This window comes from Nomascus leucogenys, chromosome 11, assembly GCF_006542625.1.
Source record: "Nomascus leucogenys isolate Asia chromosome 11, Asia_NLE_v1, whole genome shotgun sequence".
NCBI classification, from domain to species: domain Eukaryota; kingdom Metazoa; phylum Chordata; class Mammalia; order Primates; family Hylobatidae; genus Nomascus; species Nomascus leucogenys.
In genome coordinates, this window is record NC_044391.1 from 94,751,769 (window position 1) to 94,775,447 (window position 23,679).

The 23,679-nt window shown below is 35.7% G+C and overlaps 1 protein-coding gene across 8 annotated transcripts in view; it reads left to right on the forward strand.

Moving 5' to 3' along the window:
- NLGN1 (neuroligin 1) overlaps positions 1 to 23,679 on the forward strand; it is a 906,211-nt gene that overhangs the window by 223,110 nt on the left and 659,422 nt on the right. The window lies entirely within an intron of this gene.

The window sequence follows — 23,679 nt, forward strand, 5'->3', positions numbered from 1 at the left end:
TACTCAGAGGATAGATTAGCTTGTGAAATTTTCAGCAAAATTGATCATGGGAATGAATTTACCATTCTTTCCTTTATTATCAATATAAAGGTATAAAAAAGCTATTTATGCCTTTGTAGTGTGTTCAAATAAAATATTAACCTCATCAATTCAAAGAAATGCACTGAAAAATCCTCCTTTCATTTTTTACCAAAGCAGGGAGAAAAGATGATACATCTTACGCACTAAAATTTCTCTATTACTGTCATTTCTGGGCTGTGTATAGCTCTAGATTTCCAAAAGAGAAATGAATAGGGTACATAATCCTTTTTTTTAAAAGGCTACCCACTGCCATAGGCTGTCTGAGTATAATTTTCAATGACAATCTAGGATTGAGGAATGTATAGAAGGCCAATTAGAGACACAGCTTGTTTTTTGAGCATTTAACTGTTCCCATCTAGTGCTGTGTTTATCTGCATGGGAGTGGAATGGACCCAAAGAATTTGAAAGCAGTGAAAGCCACATGTCTTGCTGTGAGAAGTACAGATGGGACTGGTTAGGCTCTTTCCTGAGACTCATACACCTAGATCATTAAAACCACATAAACCTCAGAGAAAGACTGAGAATACAGAATGTGGGACATGAAGTGGAAAAGTATCTCAAAGCAATGGCAAGGACATCTGGAAAGATCAGAGCATGATAGAATGCCCAAATTGCTTTCCGATGCTGACCTGCTGGAAGAAGATGAAAAATAGTCCCGGTAAAAAGAGGAGAAAGAAAAAACCCAAAGCTTATTTTAAGATTCTAAAAAATGAATAGAAGTTTCCACTTGTAAGATGATTATGCTGATGCCAGGACTGCATTGGAGAAGTGGTTTTATTTCACCTTAGGTAGTTTAAAGGGCAGGTATTACACCCACGGCATTTAACATTGCTGAGAACTATTTCTGTTGCAAAAATTATGAAAGCAAATCAACAGTTTCCACAGTGTGATTCCAATAGAATAATTATTTGTTGTTTGATATTTCCAAAAAAAAAAAAAGAAAGAACAAAATTACTAACTGACCCAATTAGTAAACACAACAAGTTGCCATACTTCCTGCTCAATAACAAATGTAGGCCTTGGGGAAGCTGCACATAGCCTTCCAGATCATTTAGCAAATAAATTCTTCAGAAATCGCTAACAGAGCTTCTAAATGCATTCTGTACCCTCAAGGGAGTGTTGAGTCCCAGGGAACTTCAGCTGAATGAAGAACTAGGCTATGAAACCACAAAGAGCCAGCACCCTGTTTTTTTTTTTTTTTTTTCATAATCATTTGACAGCAACATACAGTATTTAGACCCATTCTGCCTCTAAAATGGCCTCTACATAAAGCTCGGTGAAGGTTAAGTCATTCTTGTGTATTCTGTCCATAAAGCCCTTTGGCATGCAAGCCAACAATACTAGTTGGATGCTGGCAGCAGTGGGACCCACTGACTGTGTCAAGGAGCTCAGTCTGATTGGAAAAGAAGTTAGGACAGATGCATACATACTGTAAAAATGGGGAAACGTGATTATTTTTGTGAAAGAAAAAAACAGGTTGTTGGAGAGTTAAAAGGGAGGAGGGGTAATATCTAATTGTGAATGTGTTTTGGATGAGGTTAAAGTGAACAATCAGAAAATAATGAGAGTTAAGACAGCCTTGAATAATATAGACTTTTTGACAGGTCACTATGGAAGGAGAGAATGTGTACCAACAAGAGAGAATAGCATGGGCAAAGAGAAGCATTGAGATGGGAAAGAACGAGGTTTGTGACCGTCATGTGGCTGCAGTTGAGCTGGGGAACAGGTAATAAGTACCAGGAAGGAAAGATTGATTGGGACATATTATGAAGGGCTTTGAATGCCAGTGTGAGGATTTTAATTTGGTAGGCAAAGGGGAGCTACCAGATGTTTGTGCATAAGAGAGTGACATGATTAAAATTGTTTTAGGAAGATTAATTTGGCCGTTGTCTTTGGTTAGATTGATGATACAAGAGCCTGAGTCTTGTGAAAAATAGTAGGCTTTTGCATTTGTGGTGTCTGACAAGAAGTTGATCAGTAATTTCAAGAATCTTTTAAATATTTAAATTTTCTTGCCATCCCATTGACATCTATTTAAAAGGCCCCAAAAGATAGGCAATAGAGAACTTTATTAGCCTTTTTTCTTTTTTCAAATACAAATAGGAATCCTAGAAGAACATGTATAGAGTTCAGAAGTTGTTCTCCATGAAAGGGGCAGGGCCTCTGGCTCTAACAACAGATCAGCTGTTGATAGAGTTCTTGACCCGTGGCTTCCTGTTCTGGCTCTGTCATTCTGTTGCCATGCATTTGAGCAAGTCATTTTTATCGCTTTGGGCCTCAGTTTTCACTTGTGTGAGATGAAGGTTTGGGCTTCATGACCTTCAGTGTTGCAAGATTTCTCATTTTCAGGTTCTTTCTAGGAACAAAGGGAATTGCAATAGATTACAGGGTTAATATTTGTCTACACTTTTTGCCTATTTCACTGACTTGTCAAGAATTCTAGTAAGGAGGATGAGTTTCAAGACTTCACTTCATGCACGGATTTAATGTAGCATGAGCTTGTTTCATTTGTTGCAACAGTTTAAATGCCATCTTTAATGTTTTCTTCTCATGCTACTGCTGCTGTTTTCCCTGTTTCCAAGAAGGGAAACTTTTGCAGATATGCCTGCTCCCACCTCCTACAATGAATTAAGGATACATTAAGGAGACAATTTCTTCTGTATATTTAAAAAGATTTAGAATATCAATTTAAATAAATTAGCTGTGGTATAATATTGGTATATCTTAGTTTTATCTGTCAGGGAATAATTTGAATCAGCTGACTATACTGTGTAGTAGTTTAACAACATGAATGCAAGACAGCTACTACGTGCAATAAGAATGAGCAGAAGGTTTCTCAATTAATTTACTTAATTCTAATAGCATGTAAATAATATTAGGAAACCAATGGTAGTATTACCCAGACTAATTTATAGCTCATAGGTTTTAAATTTTTTTAAATAGGAAGATGATGATTTATATTTCTTTTTTTGTGTGTGTTTTATCCACTCTCTCTTTATTTATAATTTTTTTCTGGAGGCTTTCAGATAGTTCCTAAAAGACTTGGGATGATGGTGAGAGTCTTCTTGAACTTTTAAGTTAGTTGACAGCGATTTCATCCATGTCAGTCTGGTCAGACAGATGTAGAGAATGAGTGAGTCAAATATTGTTAACTCTGCCCACTTGCCTTTTCCCTAATTTTAACTAGAGAGTCCTCAATTGTTTCTGGATTTACTATAATACATTTAAACAGTACTTAGCTGAGTTTGAGTCATCAAGGAACTGGAGATGCCACTGTCAGAAGTCCCACTCTTTTTTAATTTTGCAGAAAAATGGGCAGATAAAGTAGAATGGTAAAGAAGTAAGGAAAAGGAATGACATTTTATAATTTAGGGAAATTTTTCATGATGTGTATTTTAGACATAAGATGTGTTTTGAGATGTGTGTGTAAGTATTTTATGATTGTACATAACTATTTCCTGTCCCCTCCCCCCAACACAGGTACCACCACTACCACCATCCTGGTACGTCTGCTTAGATTGCAGTTGAATAAAGAAATTTAGGTTTGCCAGTTGATTGTAGTAAATTTGTTTAAGTGGTGACATGTGTACATTTACTTATGCTTTTACACTTTTTCCAAATATGATTTCCAAGGGCATGTGGAAAGGTAGGGAAAGTCTCTGTCTTCCCCATTTTTCTTTGATAAGACAGAAGAGGCTTTGTTTCAAGTTACAAATCATTAACTGTTTATTAAATACCTTTTATGTACTAGTTGTAGATCAATAATAAATTGATATATTGTTTACTGATGAAACATTAAGGGATATTAACTGATAAAATAATGAGGTTAAGGAGTATTCAGTTAACTTGGCTAACCTATTCACCTGAATCTGCATAGAAAATCTTGGAATGTTAATTTAATAAGTCTTTATGTAGTCTATAGATACAAATCAATTGACTTTTTATTTAAAACCATATTTCTAGTTTGAAGAGCTCAGTATAAAATTGAAATAAGCTTTCTGTTGGGGTATGGACTTTGTTACCCTATAAAAGGTGATAGAAACAGTTTTGAAGTTTAGTGTGATTTTTCTTGTAAAAATAAATACAGCTTTGGTAATTGAGTTTTTATTAGCAGCTATATCATAATACACTCAAATGTTTAATGTCCCTTCTCTGTTTATAACCTGTATATTAGTGCTATCCAATAGAGCTTTCTGTGGTCATAGACATATTCCATATCTTCTCTGACCAATACAGTAGCGTCTAGCTCCATGTGGCTATCAAGCGCTTGAAACATGGCTAATGTGACTGAGAAACTAATTTGATTTAATTTTATTAATATAAGTTAAAATTTAAATAGCTACCTATGATTAATTGCTACCATTTTGGGCAGTGCAGCTGGAAATGAATATTAGTATTACCAGGAGAAAGAGAAAGATGATCTTGGATTTTCAAATATGAGTAAAATCTTAGTCTTTACATTTTTATATTTTTGAATTTACAAAATAATAGCTAGAAACTGTCTCAAGAAAGGTACTTGTTCAAATAGAATATGTGTGGTTTATTTTTACTTTAGGCATTTCAAGAATAGGACAATGTAAAATTTATTTTAACTACTTCTTTGAAGTTTTTGCTGAAATTTTGTCATAAATGTTTCAAAATTAAAGCAAAATTCCTTTAGAATAGTCTGTTATATCATGGGCTATTTTATATACAGCACTTTTGCTAATTTTTTTTAGAAATATAAAGTAGGTAAGAATTATGTTTTTGTTTCTGGAACTAGTGTTTACTATATTTTTTCCCGGTGATATAGACCAGTGTAGGCCACATACCTAGGCTATTCTGGAACTGGTCCCTGAAAAATGTCACCATTTGGAAATATTTTATTAGTTGTTTTTATGACTCTTGGTTTACAAACTTGTCACACCTTTTCTTTGGGGGATTTAAAATAGATTATTATAACTGTTGACTTTTCAAATAATTTCTTAAATACTATATTGATGATTCATAATCTGTTCCTCATTTTGGAAAAATAGCTGTTGTCAAAACTGGCAAAACTATCCTAGCAGGAGGAAAAGGTAGATTTTTCTTAAAAAGGAAGTGACTTTCAAGTCACTCCTTGAAAGTCACTGACTAGGAAACAAAAACATTTTCATAAGACTGGCTTATAAGTAAACTCACGTCATCAAAAGTGATATAATTTTTCTTTCCCTTTATTCTTTACTCTGATCTACCATGGGTTTTTTGCTTGTTTGGTTTTCCGGTATTATTGAGGTATAATTGACAAACAAAATTTGTATGCATTTAAGGTGTACAATGTTTGTATCCTTTGACCATCTTCCCATTCCTCCCACTCCTCAGCCCATGGAAACCACCATTTGACTGTGCTTTTCAAATTTGACTTTTTAAGATTCCACATATCAGTGAGGTCACGCAGTATTTGTCTTTCTGTGCTTTGCTTATTTAACTTAGTATAACATACTCCAGGTTCATGTATGTTGTTGGAAATGACAGAATTTCCTTCTTTTTTTAAGGTGATGATATTCCATTACACACACACACACACACACACACACACACACACACACACACATAATTTTCTTTATCCGTCTGTTTCTCAGTGCACACTTAGGTTCATTCCTACCTTGGCTATTGTGAATAATGCTGCAATGAACGTGAGAGTGAAGATCTCTCTTCAAGAGAGTGATTTTATTTCCCATGGATATATCTACCCAGAAGTGGTATTGCTAGATCATATGGTAGTTTTATTTTTAATTTTTTGAGGAATCTGCCATAGTTTTAAGTTGAGCATATTATATGGAAACATCTGAAATTTGTAATTTTCCAGCATATTATCCCTAGAGCCCAAATTCTACTCATTACTTGCATCATCTCTCCTAGTTCTGTGCTTCTGTTTGTAGCAAATGAAAGTACCTTTTTTGGCATTTTTTTTTCTTAAAAGGACTTATGCTTTAAGTTATTCAAGCAGCTGACTGTATATTTCATTCAGCTGAGACTTTTTCATTTTAAAATGTTGTCTGTTCAGAAAAAAAAAGGTATTCCTGAAAAATCTGTGTGTATTATCTGAATTCTTTTGCCATCTTCCCATGAGGCTTATATTGATGTTGTACCTCATTCCAGTATTTGTCCACGGAACTTCTCTCCTTTGTATTTTTATCTTTTGTGTGAATGTTTGGCTCTCTTCCTGTCAGGTATTGCTCTCCTCTTCTGTCACTGCATAGCTGGGAGTTTAAGCACTGAAAAATAGTCCATACTGACTGGGGCCTGTCCCACCTGGATAAGCAAGCTTTTCGGAGCCCCGTGGTTACCCTTAAGGGCTCGGAGTCCTCACCTGTAGGATGACCTTGCTCTGTAACATGTTCTTCTTACTGGAGACTGTTTTCTGTTCTTGTTTATAGGTATGAGAGTGTCATTTGACATCAACTTTAGGTTGAGCTCACTTAGCTACTGGGTGGTGGGGGCTAAACAACCCCACCTTATTCTTCGTTTACTACTGACTTTTTCTGCCTGTAATGTGTGTGAAAATGCCTTAGGTTTTGCCTTTTACAGTAGGCATTAATAAGCATCCACATGTGCAGAGGTATTGCACTGTGATTGAATAAATATAAAGAAGTCAGTGTAAATATGCACATAAAAAGAGAAGTTAGAGAATACTACAAATTAAAGTTTTACATATATTAAATCAATATGTTAAACATTGTTACTGTCTAATAAAATTGGGAGTAATTTTAGAGATACTTAGGCTGCACCATCTTTTTTTTTTTAAGTAGAATAACTTACTTGGGGTCTGATGTAGCTTTAAAATTTTGTCCTAGGAAGCTGGATGTAATATTTTACTTTATTTATATTATTATTGTTATTATTATTTGAAACAGAGTCTTGCTTTGTTGCCCAGGCTGGAGTGCAGTGGCGTGATCTCGACTCACTGCAACCTCTGTCTCCTGGGCTCAAGCGATTCTCCTAGCTCAGCCTCTCTAATAGCTGGGATTAGAGGCATGCACCACCATGCCCGGCTAATTTTTGTATTTTTAGTAGAGACAGGGTTTCACCATGTTGGCCAGGCTGGTCTCGAACTCCTGACATCAAGTGATCTACCCACCTCGGCCTCCCAAAGTGCTGGGATTACACGCTGAATATAATATTTTTATTATTTATCTCAGTGAGATCAGAGCACTTTGTACATTATGCAGCATTATACAAATAAATAGTATTACTGTAAAAGTAATTTTAGGATGCTTATCATTCTTTCCTTTTTTTTTTATTTTTCAATTTAATCACAATGTTGAAGAGATATACCTGAGTTTTAGACTATCTTGTTGCTTCTTTCTTTGGTAAGTCTTCTAGACAGGAGGATCCAATTATTTCTTTGTGCATAGATCATATTTCCAGACTGGAGTTGATTTAATCTTAATTAGGCTGGCAAACACAATCTCTAATTTATCATTTATTTAGTAGAGTGGAGGCCTTGCTATGTTGCCCAGGCTGGTATTGGAAACTTGAGCTCAAACAATCCTCCATTCTTGGCCTCCCAAAGTGCTGGGATTGCAGGTGTGGGCCACTGTGCCTAGCTTCCAATTTCTTAAAAATTAAATATTAAGAATAACAAATTATCAATAGACAATTACCTTATTAATTAACAATATTTTTTAAATTAAAAGACATATTCTTTATTCAGAGACTTAGCTTTAGGTATGATTAGTAAAAGAAAAATTATAAGTTATATTGGAATGAAGATCTAGGTAACAGTAGGTCATAAAATATCCAGTGAAAGGTTATTTGACACTTGGAAATCCTTAGACAAAGGGCTTTTAGCAAGTTGTATATCAAGTTTCTATTAGACAACTCCCTTTGAATCATGTATGCATAACTAATGCCTTTATCTCCAGCTCCTCGAAACCTTGTTTAATATTGCTGTTATAAATGTATGTCCCTCCATCGCTTAAAAAAAAAGAGACACGACTGTGTTAAAACATTGAAAAAATCAATCTCCACTTCAGACTTTATCAGACTTGCACAATTTTCATTGAAAATGCTTTCAAAATTCAATAAATTCCTTTTCTAACCTTTATAGAAACTTTTTTAAAAAAATAGTATACACCAAAAATAGAAGAGAACTTTAAAAATGCTGAAGGTTAAAGAGGATAAGGGGTTATTTGAGAAGTATTTTCTATTTTACAGACAAAGGAAAGGAATGGGAAAAATGCTTGTCTTTAGAATAAACTATGTTTCTAGGTTACTTATGAGACATGTCTGGGATAACGAACAAAAGCAGAGCCAGTAAGTGTAATTGGGAAACTAAGCTATTTTAGAAGTTATTACCAAGTCTACACAACAAGGAGAAAAGAGCTTAAGTGTTTAACATTCTTTCCAAGGTATGAGGAAGAATTCCAAGGGACAGAATTAATATTTCCCTCTATTGACATCCTGAACAGCGAACAGTGATCTATTTATATAATGAATGTTAAGTTCTAGAATCCATAACTGTAATAGTCACATACTTATCTGATTTTCTTTAATTTGGGAATAAGTCTGCTACATTTAAGAAGACAGAAACCAAAGGACATTTCAACATAAAGCTCGGTATAAGCTAAGAATTTAAAAAAAAAAAAGGAAAAAGAAAAGCTTTATTAAAATATGCATTGATGGCAGTGTTCTGCATTTCCCTAAAAATCAAGTGGTCTAGTATTTTTTCCTAGGTATATCTTACTGACCTTTAAAAATCGGGTTCACTTTTTTTCAGTCATCTCTTTTTAACATCATTCTAATTTAATAGTATCATCCTTCAAAATTTCTTCTCTTCCACAGAGAGAGACTCAATCCTTTGTGAGGCCTATTTATTATCCCTTCAATGACATCTCTTACTAGGTACCAATATTCTTTAAAAGTCCCTTCCGTAACATGTTTTCTTAATACAGAACAATATTCTTCTGACATGCCTTACTTACATTTTCTTTTACATGCCATAAACTTCTTGATTTGGTACCCCAATTAACAGTGTATGCAAATATTGGAGTTATTGAAATTTGGAAAGAGAGAGACTCTTGGGAGAGATGAAACTTGAGAGGGGCAGTACAATATCAAAAGCATCTGGAGGTATGGTCCAGTGGAAGCGGGTCCAGATGGGGAGCTTCAAAGAAAGTCCCAAGAAGAGAGCCAGAAGGCAAGTTGCCTTCTCAGGGCATGAAGTTCTGCTGTGACTGCTCTGCCTTCTTTGTGATCTCTTCTGATTGGTAACTGTGTAGGTAGTTTCAGATTTAAATGTTTGAGGAACAACAAGTTCACTCTAAAAGTGGTTATTTTAAATTAAATTTGTGGTTTCACTCATTATCATTATCAACTCTCTATGAAATGACTGCTGAGTAAGGAATATTCTGCTAAGCAGGAGGAGGGAAGATTCTAACAATGTGGAGAATACAAATTTATTGTTTTGCGAAAGATTAACACTGTTTGTCCATCCTTTCTAAGTATAGATTATATATATATATCTTTAGGGCTTGACTTTCCTTTTTTCCGCTTTCTTATTTATTCAGAGACTTGACTTGCCTTTTACTCCTGAATAGCAAAAAACAACCGAAAGCTTTGCACTTGGTGTGTGTGTATCTGTGTGTATGTGAATCTGTGTATGTTGAAGGGACGGCAAGTGTTTGTGTGAATTTCTGTTTATGTATCAGAAAGAAATAGAGGCTACTAGGAGTAAGGATTTTACTTCTCTCTTTGTACTTCATGAAGCAGGTTTTTGCCCCGGAGTTATTTTTAAAGTATAACATCATTTGGCAACTTGGTAAATATAGATATTCATAATTATCTATAACCATGGTTACGAGAGTAAATCTAGTCCAACAAAGTAAAATTTACTCTAGAATGATATAGTTATTTGCTCAAAGTTATTTTCCAACATGCACTCAGAATAGGTTAAAATAGATTTTCATCTCATAAATTTCTGGTCGTTATTTTTCATGCATTATTTATTTTACTGAATAAAATTTACTTATTCAAATTAAGTTTTGGGAGAAAATTATTCAATCATATTTATAATTTCGAGATGAAATTTAAAATGTTCTTTTTTTCATAATGAACTTTAATATTTTTCTTTTTTCTTAAGCCTACAAAACATGATCCTGTAGCAGATTTTTTTACAGCTGGGTTATAAACCCTTGGAAAATTGTATTTATAATAGAAATGCTGCCATAACTTTAAATCTAGCAATACTAGGAGGCAGCTTTCAATCTTCGTGATTTGCTGACAACACAGAAGTTTGTTTTCAGATACATCTGCAGTGTCTATCTTAAGCATTCCAGATTGTAGGGAATGAAGTGTCTTCCTCTCTTAGAGGAAAAAAAGAACATATTCATTTTGCTGAGGGCAGCATCAGTGGAAATGGGTTTAGTATGCTGTACATCTCACTTTGTGCTCCTTGAATTTTGTTAGATATTTTTGTTGTGACATGGGGCTTCCCAAATGGTGGTTGTGCAAACATTTGTTCTGCTTCATTTTCCCCCAGAGTGTCTGGGAAAAGTAGCTGAGAAATTTCTAGGAATCAAGTGAAGAAGTTCATCTTGCTTCCTTTTCACAAATTTTGGTGCATCCAAATCTTTGGAAGATGCCTGTAGTCACTGGGAGTTTATTTTATGTGAAGCGATGCTTGTGTTGTTGGTCAACATACACACACTCAAGGAATGAGCATAAATTAAATGCAGCAGAAAAAAAATGGCCTTGGTTTATTTTTAGCTCTGTCATACCTACGTCCATGAGAAGTTCAGAGAATTCAGCCAATTCATCGTTAGATATTTGAATACCAGCTGGGTGCTCAAATATTTGCATCACTTGAAAATCTCAAAGGGACAGGATTTCCTGTAGCTGACTGGATTCCCACCTTCCAATCCTTCCTTTCTGAGATTTAGAGCCAGGGAAAGCAGCCAGACATTTATGTTTCCCTAATATTGTGGATTCATTGTATAAATAGATAGGATTTTAGAGAAGTCCTCCTTGAATGGTTTTTTTTTTTTTTTTTTTTTTTTTTTAATAGTTGTCTTCTCAAAAGGGATGATACGGGACTGCTTTAGTACCTGCTGCCTGAGAGCAGTATGAGTATAATTGCTTCAAGCAAACTACCTTGGTGGCCAAATGATTGTTGTTTGCTCTTAAAATATTTTTCTCTTGTGATACCATGAAATGTTTGTTGTGTAAAAAAAATTAGTGGAAATTAAAATCTGATAAATGGGGGCCTAGATCATAGAACGTTTTGTAGGTAACTAGAAGTACTTTAGCTTTTACTTTGGGACAAGGAGACTTTGTAGAGTTCTGAGCCAAGGATTGACACAGCTGACTTATGTTGACATTTTCACATTATGATTGAGATTATTTCACCATCTTTTGTTTTTGTTTTTAATTTTATTATTATTATACTTTAAGTTTTAGGGTACATGTGCACAACGTGCAGGTTTGTTACATATGTATACATGTGCCATGTTGGTATGCTGCACCCATTAACTCATCATTTAGCATTCTGAGTCCCATAACAAGTTTGAAACCTTCTGTGGTGTTCAATTGCTCTTCATGGAAGATCCTCCATGGCTTAGCCTCTGCAAACTTTTCTAGCATTATTCGTGTCCACACTTGGCCTTGATGCCTGGTCCGCAGTCATTTATCTTGCTTTCAGTGTTTTTAATGTACATTTACCTAGGGCAGTTTCACCTATTGTGTGTTCTTAGCCAAATATAGCTGCCATTCCTATCGTTGAGCTACAAGGTAAGTGTTTAAAACTGATCTTTAAGAAATAAAAGATTTTGTGAGTTCCTGGAAAGAGGAATTTGGTGGCCTAGAAGTTCACCCTATGGAAAGAACCTCAGAAATATCTAATTCAAACATTTTACCATAGCATTCAAAAATGACCCTATGGGTTGACAGCTTCAGTGACAGGCAGGGGAAGTGCCATCTGAGAAGGTAGCCCAGCCCTTTGGGCTTTTCTGAGAAACAGCTTCTCTAAGAAAATAATTTCTGGTGAAGTCTGTTGGGTGAAGAATATTAGACTTCCAAGACCAGTAAAAAAACAAAACTCCCAATTCTCCTTATCTTCTAATTATCGTTTAGCAGTACAGTATTTATAGGAAAAGAGAATATATTGAACTGGATGTTTTTTTCCATAACCCTTTCTTGTTAAACCCTTCCCCATAGCTTGTTAAACCTCTTACATATAATCCACTTATATTAGCTTATACTCACAACACTGTAAGGCATTGTTCTGTTGCCCATTTTAATAGAATTCTGAGATGATGTGATAAATGACAACTTGCCTAAGTAATTCTCTACTAGAATAAAAACAATCTACTCAAGGCTGTATCTGCCAATAAAGGTAACCTTGCCTAAATCCACATTTTTAATTAAAAACATTATGGGATTTTAAGTTTTTTTAATTTCTAAAGAAATACATGTTCTTTGTTATAAAAGAAAAGCAAACAATACAATATTGGATAAAATAAATAAAAAATTCCCACTGACTTCTTCAAAATCACTAGGCAATTTGTTGAGAGTACATATGATAAAATGTGGTTTAAAAATAAAAAAAGAAAATTATTTAAAATTAGTATTACATCCCCTATAAAAGAAATAAGTAAATAAAATCTTCTCCAAGTTCCCCCAATCTCATCCAAAATATATTGTCACTATGAACAAATATGTATATTACTGTGCCTCATGTAATATGTTTTTACTTGCACATTTCAAATACTTATATGCATTAGTATGTAATTTACTTTTTTACAAAATGAGGTGACATAATACATACCATTAAACAATTTCTTCTTTTCAACTAGCAATAAATTATAGACCTCTTTCCACATCAGTAATGCATATCTTTTTTGACTAATTTGTAATATATATGTGGTAGGAGGAAAGTGTCATGATTCATTTAATCATCTCCACCTTGAAAATGTATTTTTAAATGCATAGTATTATTTTATTTATTGCATTTATAATGGAGTCTATTTACTGTTCTTACTAAGAACTATATTTTAGGAGAATTGCTCATCCACTTGAAGGCAGAATTGGAACTGAGAAGAAGAGTAAGATAGTTTTCTGAGACAGAGAGAGCTGGACCAGGATAGGACTGAGGGAGGACCGAGGCTGAGAGACGCAGAAAGCCCCGTCAGGGAAGAAGCCCTTGAGATGGCAATAGGACCTCTAAGTAGGCGTGTAACAGACAAGGGGAGAGCGCCCTTCTCCACAATGCAGGGATTTTATCATTATGAGACATGGTTAGGTTAACTAAATTTTTAATCTCTTCTAAAATATAACACATATAGCACATGTAAAAAGTTAATAATAAAACTCTGCTTTATGTTTTGCAGGTCTATGAACACTTATTTTGTCTAAAAACATTAATAGTTATATTAATAATATGAATAATAACAAAATAGCTACAGAGTATTTTATGTTCCCACCTGCCCTTTGCTTCTTATATATACATCATCTACTCCCCACAGTTTCTTAAGAGACAAGTATTATCATTTCTGCTTTATTTTTACTCCTGTGACTCAGAGATATTAAGTAATTTTAGTTTATAGGGAGTTATTATCTTTGGAACAATACCACTCCTGCAAATAAGGACAAGGGAGCTCCTTTTGCTGCATTAATTCTCACTGGTTCTCAGACAAATGCGAATTACTGTATAATGGCAATCACAGTAGAGCCCTATCTCTATTTTTGAAAAACTATTATTCATCTACTCTGTTTTGTATTGAAGGTCTAGGTTCATTTTTCTATTTGTCAAAAGAGAAAAACAGTCACAAATATCTATACCGTCTTAACTATTTCTAGAAGAAACACGTAGAATTTTTCTAAAGAAAATGATTTCAGGAAACACATTTTTGGAAATAAATGATCACCCAGCCAGCAACTAACAAAAATCTGAATTCTTTCTTTGTTTGGGTGCTTTCTATACTTAGAAATGATTTACTTCTATTATCTTAATTTTCTCATTACTGTTATTAATTAGAGGCATATTTTATATCAATGAAAACCTTGAAGTATCATTCCTTCTTCCTCAAAATGATTAGGAAGTATGTCTATGGGGACTTAAGTTAATTGGATAAAACATTTCTGAAAGGAGTGGATTTTATGTTCAGTAAAATGAGACTCACATTTCTATTGAATTTTTTTTACTATGGAATCTATTAATAAATAGATGTGAAAGAAGATAGTGATCAAGAACACTCGACAGGCTCCTTATGTGCAGTTCCACAGCAGAGGAGACTGTAGTATATTTTATTGGCCTTGCTATCGAGGGTGGCAGTGTTTTATTTCCTGCTTTGAAATTATTTTAATTTGTTATTTGGTAAATTGCCTATCCTCGTTTTTACAGTTCTATAAAAAGTAAGAAAAGAACTTAACGATGGTATTTATCAACTTGTTGTTTAGTAGAATGTAATTAGTTGGCGAAAGAGGAAACATGGCATATGTAAATGATGTCTGTGATTTCTCCTACCCCACCGCGGCTGCATCCCTGCACAGAACTCTCCATTTGTACACTGGTTTTTTTGGGTACGTCCACCAGAGCCAAAAAAAGAAAGGAAAAGAAAAAGCAATGTTTTTATCAACAGCCTTTTTCACTGTATAACTAATTAAGCAGTGAGGTGGTTCTGTTCCTTCAAGGAAATTGTAACTATTTTACAGATTAGGAAACTGAGGTTCACAAGCTGGGCATCTTCCTCAAGGTCATAGTTTGTTGATGACATTTCTGTCTCTCTTTTCTTACTTTTAATTTAATTTAATTTAATTTGTTTTGTTTTGTTTTGTTAATCAGAGCACTCCTTATTCTACTCTTAACATATCATTTTTTTTTTTTTTTGCTCTTCAGACTGGAATATTCTTTGGTTTGATATAACTAAAAATTTCCCAGCCAAGAAAATTGAGTTCTTGGTTTGGAATTTCGAAACATGATTATTTTAAACTTTTTGTCCACTCTTGGGACTACCTGGGAAATAGTTGTATGGGGATTTTTAACTTGAAACAACATTAAGGATAGATTATCTTGTAGATAATACAATGACTCATTTCTCTTGGACACTAGTGGAGTCAGTAATACCTATACTGTAAGATATTGTAATAATGAATAAAATTAGAAATTTAACATAACGAATTAGAATGAAAATGTTTTGCAGTGAAAAGAGGTCAAGAAAAGACAATGGGGTATCTCCTTGTAAGACAGTGCTATGCTTAAGCTAGTGTGAAAAATAAATACAGTCTCAGCTGTTAACTTTATTGTGCAAAGTGCAAATGGAAATAAGATAAATTCTGGGAACCTTTTGTTTCCTTGTGTTATTAGTCTTATAGTGAATAAGATAAATTCATAAAAAAATACTTACTTTGGCTGAACAGCAAACACTGGGTGATATGGAACATTCTTTATTCCCAAACAAAAAACTTGGTTGTATAGGGACTCACCTGGCTTCAAAATCTGAGGGTCAATGAAAATCATTAAAGAGGCCTACTATTGAATGAGTAGGTAACTGTATCTAGAAGGCAGTTTATCATAAAATATCTTTGGAAATATGTGGAGTTTAAAATATTGAGAATAATTTTGTTGCTCCTTGCTTTTTCATCTGTCCTGCTATTATGGTACATAAAAGGAATAGTGGACAGAGTGGTCCATTCTTTACATCTGAATAACATTTAAACTAAATGACCCCTATTGGTGTGAATCATATAGAGAATAATTTTCTCCACTATTTCTTTCATGTAAGCTTTTTATATTCTCTTGTTCTAGTTACTGTAAAATGCTGAAAATAATCTTTTAATAGTCATATGACAGCATGCTTATTTAAGGCCCACAATATAATGAGAATTTGATTTGTATGACTCTTAATTGCTTCCACAGGCATTATTTTACAGCTAGGATATTGAGATACTATGATTATGAGGCATGTCTGTGTAGGACAGATATTTGTTCTCTGAGAAGCTTCCATGATACTTTACAACATAGAATTGAGCCTTGGGTGAAACGACCAATGGGAAGTTGCATGGGCTAGGTATACTATTATGCAGAACCATGAAAATGGTTCCTTTTATGCCTCAGTCATCCTAGTGTGCCATAGGTTACATAAGATATAAACTTCAATTAGTATTTTCGTTTCTTTGTATCTGTGTTTGGGATTTGGTCTTATACACCCACATAAAAATCACCAGAGACGGCGTTTCATTCCCTTATCTTTCAACATTTGGAAGTAGAAAATTGTGAAACTTTGATGATAAACCATTCACTGCAATTGAAGATATATACTAATAGGTGTGCCAGTAGATTTTAATAGAGGTATTTACTTTTCTTCCATCTCCCAGAAATCTGGAACTTGAGATACGATTTTTTTTCACCTATGATGAAACTCCTGTTTTACACCAGTTCACTTTTTTTCAGTATAGTTTTGTTTTGTTTTTTAACCAATGAATACATAGGGGAATGCATTTGTTAGAATTTTTTTTATGTAGCCATAAAGGTGAAAAACTTGGCTGTGACTCTGTTTTGATGTTCCAGGCTGAGGAAGTGTAATAGTAGCTGTGAAATGAAGTGGGTGTAAAATGAGTTTGATGGTTCAGTCAACTTCAGTAGACAGATGTTGATTTTATCCTTTAATGGGAAAAGGTTCTGCAAAAATCATTATAAAATGAAAAAAAATAAATTTGCAGGTGTGCAAGCCTTATTAAAAGAGGTATTTAAATTTTAAAATAAAATTTAAGATCATATTCTTGTAAATATTTTGTTTTTATTTTTTAAATAAAAACAAAAGCTCCCTTTCATCACCTGCTGAGCATGTGAGATCAGGTTGCTCAATTTCTCTGTTATCTTTATTTCTCTTTTGTAAAATGTACGTACCACACAAGGATTAATGACCAATTTGATGAGATAATATAGAAGAATTGTAACATTAAGGCCCCTTTCACATAAGGGATTATTTTAATCAGAGATGGAATCTCTATGAGGGGAGTTCTCTTTATTAAAATATCTATTTTAAAAATGTGGTTCATAGTCTGGTTAAACAGTGTTTTTCCTGTAAGTTCATTGTGAGATGTGTCACAGTAACTTTGGAGGAAAGAATTCCTTTCATGTATTAATTTTCACGTGCTAATTATAGGTATTAATTGTTTCTGAGGTATAGAATATCAGCATGTAGTATAGGAAGGTAGTGAATAAATAAAGGAGAAGTATTTATGAAAATAGAAAAAAAAAGAGTGAAACTTCAAGAGAAGTGATTGTTCTGCCTTTGTATTATGTCTGGCCAGTTGTGTGTTCATCAGGAATGCCGAAGGACTGGTGAGCATAGCGGTGAGGAAGTTGTACTGTTGGGCATGAATCTTTGATATCAAATGCTTCACTTGTTACAATTTTATTTCACTATGTTTGCTTTCTCACCCTAAATGTGAATGGAACAGGCCATTAAGAATAAAATATTTAAGCAATAAACAATTTTCCTGGCCTGCATGTTCTTTCTGGCTCAGTTAAGGCTGCATCCTAGGGGAATGCTGCCAAGCAGCAATGGAATGAGGCAGTCATTTGGGATGTCTCAGTCTTGGAGGTTCAACGAGACAGGTGGCTAATCTGGGTCAATCAGTGGAGTGAAGGGGACAGAACTTGGTCTGGCAGCAAGCAAGCTGTTGAGGCATCTCTGACCGCTGGGAGAACTGAGCCAGACCTCAGCTGCTGGATAGCCTTTCAGCCTTCTGGTCTTGTGAAAACTGATAGGGGTAAGGCTGGCATCCAGTCGTGGGGAATGGCACTGGACAGGTTCATGGTTAGACATGGAGGACTGTTACGGGGATCTGTTTCTTGAAAATGAGATTTAAGTGCAGAAATATAATTATTAGACCAGTTTTAAGATGATCAGAACAAGACTTAGCAATTGTTTTGGCCTAGCAATGATTCTCCTGAACTACTAGACTAGAAGTCCTGAAAGTCTCCCAGAGAAAAACCAAGACTGATGCTGGAATATGGGGCTTAATGAGTTCACAACTGGAAGCCCAGGATCTGGTTAAGGAAACAGTTTGTCCTCAGAGAACGCTGCACATTTTATAATGTTCACTAAGCAATTGTCTGTCTGCCTCTTTCCTTTTCTTGTTTGTTGAGTCTTCCCTCCTTTCTTTCTTCTCTTTTTTCCTCCTTCTCCTTCCTTTCTTGCTCTCTCTTTCATCTCCTTCTCTCTCTTTCTCTTTTCTTCTTTCCATTTCTTTTCCCTTCTTTCCTCCTTCTATGTTTAGCTTTTTTTGAAGGTCTAAACTGCAATTTTCTAATTCATTATTGAACAAAGCTTTTAAAATCACCTATCTGCATGATGCTTAATATGTCATCTGTTGAGGACAACGGGGTGCATAATATAATGATGCATAATGTACCAAGTATGTTACATATAAAGGATAAATTGCAAATTATTTCCAAAACTATTTCGCAGTAAAATTATTCAGAGAAACAATCTGGTGATCAGATAGACTCTAAAGTCAGTCATCTGAAGCCTGTATTTTAATGAGGGAAATTTTACATTTTAGAAGAAAGGTCTGTATTTCTCCAAAGATTTAATTTTTGGCATTTTCATACTGTGTTCTTCTTACAGAAGAATACCATAAGCACTCTTTATATTCTTCACCTAAGTTTATTGTTAGTATTTTTATGCATATCATTTATATTTATATTTTTATCTATCCAGTGACAATGTTTTTGAATCATTTTAAACTAACAGATAGCAGGACACTTCACAACAAAATACTTCAATGCATATCTCTTATGAATAATGACTTTCACCATAAGGCTATTATCATATCTAAGAAAATTAACATTTATTTAATACAATAATCTGATAACATAGAGTCCATATTTAAATTTACCTAATTGACCCAAGTAGTGTTTTTATAACTTCAGTGTTTGAATTTTCTATCCAGGAGGTAATCAAAATTTATGAACAGTCCATGTCAATTTACTATGTCGTAAATTAGTTGCCCCACATTCTAATTTTTTGTTTTTTTATGACCCTGATGTCTTTTAATGGCCAACTCCAAATGTTGCTTACAATAATTCACATTCTGTTTTTGTTTGATTATCTTGTCATAGTTAGATCAGATTAAACACTTTGGCAAGAATATTACTTAGGGATTGTTGCTTTTGTTAGAAAGCAAATCATATCAGGGCTTTCTATTATTTATGATACTATATATTTGAACACTTGGTTAAGACAGTGTCCATCGTATTTTACCATTTAAAAAGTACATTTTTCTCTTCATGATTAATAAGCAAACTATGGAGTGATATTTTGAAGTATTTGAGATATTTTAAGATAGTGTGACTATTCTGTTTCCTAGTATTCTTGATAATCCTTGAGTGACTAAATCATTACACTAGAGGATGGGATGCAAATTTTTAATTTTCTAATCCCTTTGTACTTGTTATTCTTTCTAAAAAAATTTAATTTTGTTATAGTAAATTAATTCATTATTCTTTCTTATACTCTAATATCTAAAGTTGGCACCTTGAAGTTCCTTCACTTCAGCTACTTTTGATCCTATTAATATCTGGGTACTTCTTTTTATTTTTATTATTATTATCATTATTTTTTAGATGGAATCTCCCTCTGTCACCCAGGCTGCAGTGAAGTGGCACGATCTTGGCTCACTGCCAAGCTATTCTCCTGCCTCAGCTTCTCAATTAGGTGGGATTACAGGCATGTGCCACCATGCCCAGCTGATTTTTGTATTTTTAGTAGAGACGGGGTTTCGCTATGTTGGCCAGGCTGGTCTCCTGACCTCAGGTGATCCACCCACCTAAGTTTCGCAAAGTGCTGGAATTACAGGCGTGAGCCACTGTGCCCGGCCCATATCTGGGTACTTCTTACCTTCCAGTGCAACATGATGTCTCAAGCTCACTTTGTACTTTGTTGCCTCAAACTGAAATTAAGGCATTTCCTAAGAAACCCTCATTTCTTTAAATGGAGTATAATATTTTGAAAACAAGATGTTAATACTAGGTTTAATCTTTGTTACTGGGGTGGCATTGACCTAGATTAGAAGTGGGTAAGCTAGAGCCTGTGAAGCAAATCCAATCTACTTCCTGGTTTTGTAAATAATATTTTATTGGAACAGCTATGCTCTGTTGTTTACATATTATGTATTTCTATTTTCACACTACAATGGCGGAGTTGATTATGCACAACAGAGACTATATGCCTGCAAAGTCTAAAATATATGCTATCTTACCCTTTACAAGAAAAAAAAAAGTTTGCCAGTATTTTATATAGATGCTTTCAGTGGACTGCTCTCTCTCTCTCCATATATATACGTAAATGTCATGATTTTACTTCTGGCCAAAATGGAGTAACAGAGACTGGATCTACCTCTTGCCTAAAATAACCAAAACACAAAACTAAACTAAATTAGATAAATTATAGGAAACAAGGAGTTCCAATACAATGAATATCAGACAATGAAGATGAAAGAGAACGAATCCTGAGAAACAAAAAAACAAAGTATGCCATACAACTCTCCCAATTTATTGCCTTGAGATTTTCAGACTACACTATAGGAAAGACAAACCCAGATGGAATCTAGCCGACTCTCAGGACTGGGGAGATGGAGTCCAGCCGACCAAAGTGGCTATGGGTGGCAACGGGGGCAGTGGAGGGTCTCCCTTGGGTATTAAGCACAATGATTAAAACATGCATGTGAAGAAACCATCAGAGTTCAGGGAAAGAATTTGCCAAAACCATTACATTGACCAATGTATGGTGTGTAAACAAAACTAGAACTGATGCACACTGCTAACCAGCTAAACTGACAAATTAATTCATGAGACATGGGGTAGTGTACTCAGGAAGTTCTTGCCTTAGTGGTGGAAAATAATTAACCCTAGATCTAGTGCTTCCCTATACCTACTTAACACTTCTTAAAGCAAGATTCAAAAGGCTTTGCAAACTGTTGTAATATACCTTAACAGAGGCTCAGCTCAAAGCTCAAGAATGTTTTTAGGGCTGCAAACATGTCCAGCACCCAATAAGATACATTTCAAAATGTTTGGTATCCAATCAAAGGTTGCAAAGTATGCAAAAAAAGTACTTATATATGACCCTTAATAAGTAAAGTACTAAGTCAATTGACACTGTACTAGAACTGACCAATATGTTAGAATTAGCAGACAAGACATTAAAAGTCGTAACTGTATTAAATATTTTTAAGTTAAATATAAAATGTGTATGTATATATACACATCTGAAGCTACCTTCTAAACATGAAACCTATAATATGTAAGATGAAAAATACATTGAATGTGATTAGAGCAGATTAACATCACAGAAGAAAAGAAGTGAATTTGAAGACACAGCAATAGAAACTATTCAGGATGAAACAGAGAAAAGAAAATTTAGAAAAATAGAGCTTTGGTGACCTATCTGTGGCACAACTTTAAGAGACCTCATATGTGCATAACTGAATTCTCTAAAACAGAGTAGAGAGAAAGGGTTACAGAAAATATTTGAAGACACAATTGTTGAGAGAATTCTAAATGTCATGAAAACTATACATCTATAGATCCCAGAAGTTCTATGAGTCCCAATCACAAGAAACACAAAATAAATGACAACATGCACATCATAATGAAATTGCTTGAAAATAATGGTAATAAGAACATATAAAAATCATCTGAGAAGGAAAAGACACTGGGCATACAGAAGAAGATAATAACAGCAGAATTTTAATCAGAAACAATGTAAGTGAAAATAAGGGCGAGCAAAGTACTTCAAAGTACAGTACTTTAAAAAGCAAAACCCAAAAAGCTGTCAGCAGTTTGTACCACATTCGTACAATGGAAACAGATGCTCATTCCTCATTCACTCAGTTGACATATAAGAATGTTAGTGTGAAAGTTACTGAGCTTTATTTGGGCATACTGGGGGAATAAATAATCCTAGTGACCTCTTTATGTTTGTAACCAGGCTACCAGAGTTGGGGAAACAAGACTCTTACTCACTGAAAGAGATACAGTCTGGTTAAGCTGCCCAGGCTGGTTTTGAACTCCTGGGCTCAAGTGATCCTCCCACTTCAGCTTCCCAAGCAACTGGGAGTGTGCCATTATGTGCACTGGTACAGGTGTGTGCCAGCACACTTGACTTTCTCTCTATTTTAATTATAAAAACATACATCGGAGGAACCAGCAAACAGGATGCCCAAATAAAAGGCACACATGGAAGCTGCCAGTCCACCAGCTGCAGATCACCTGAGCCCTGGGGCTGGTGCTTACCTACTGAGAATGGCACCAAGGACCAGCCAACAAAGGTTAACCTGGGACACTCTTAGACGGTGATTCTGATGTTTGTTCTGAGCAGTGCACTCAACAGTATGACAAGAGAAAGGGGCCAATGTCCACTGAACTACCAGTTCTTCCTGCTGCAAGCTTTCCCAGGGCTGAGATCCCAGGGCTAAACAAGGAGCCAGCCCCAGTCAGCACCTTGGCATCTGCCTGGCCTCTATGGCCCTGTCCTACTGGTACCTGTATGACAGCCACGGCTTACTTCTGCGAGGTGATGTTCACCGTGGGAGTCCATGGTGAACTTGAACTGGAAGTTCCAGGCAAGCATGTGGGCCCTCTTCATCTACGACACCTCCATCCTTGTCATGGGGCACGTGTACCTGTGTCTGCACGGCTGCTGCCCACTGCTACTGAGCTGCCTCATCTACACGCTTTGGGTCTGGCCTACTCGTGAGAGTTCGCTCCCTGCTGCATCCTGCACCAGGTCAACACCTGCCTCTGGAACTACTCCCAGTTCCACTTTGACTTCATGGGCCTATCACCCTGGAGTATGCTGTGCCCTGGTTCTGTGAGTCCCTCATCATGGAACAACTCCAGTGCACTCTGCCCCTGCTTCGGTGACACCCAGCCTGGGAAGCTAGCGGACCCCTGGCCCTGGCCAACATCCATGTCAAGACTGACTGAGAGTAGAGGGGGGTGAGTGGGGGTTCTGGAGGTCTCTTTTGGAATTCATGGACAAAGAGACCAAGCTGGTGTATTGCTCCTTCTGTGCAGCACAAGCCCTGCCCTGGCCAGGCCTCAGCCCTGGAGGGCACACACAGCCCCATACCCTCCAAGGTGGGCAGGTGCTGAGGGGGCATGGTCAGGTGGTGGGGGACAGGGTGTCAAGGCAGCAGAGGAACATAGGGAAGGATACATGGATTCTGACCCAGCTCAGAGGCTGGTGGTGGGAGGCCTGTGGGTAAGCGGTGATTGGACTGTATGGTTGACTTTGGAAGCAGCAGGCCATCCTGGTTAAGGGACGTTGAGAATGGGGCCACAGGTAGGAGGCAAGGTCTGACCTCCCTCCCTCTCATCTGGATTTAGTTGGACTTTGGCTGGTTCCATTAGGCAACAGTCAGGTTCTTGCTTGCAACCAGTACCTTCACAGAGGTCTGCTGAGCGGTAGCCTAAGAGAGACTGGACAGCCAGGAGGCTGCTTGGCAGTAATGTTGATGTACAAAAGCTGAGAGACCTTCCCTTGGCTCCTCTCGCCTCTCTTACAGACCTGCATAGCTCCCTTGGCCTTTGGGGACCCCCATAGTGCTGGATTCCCAACAACTTTGGGC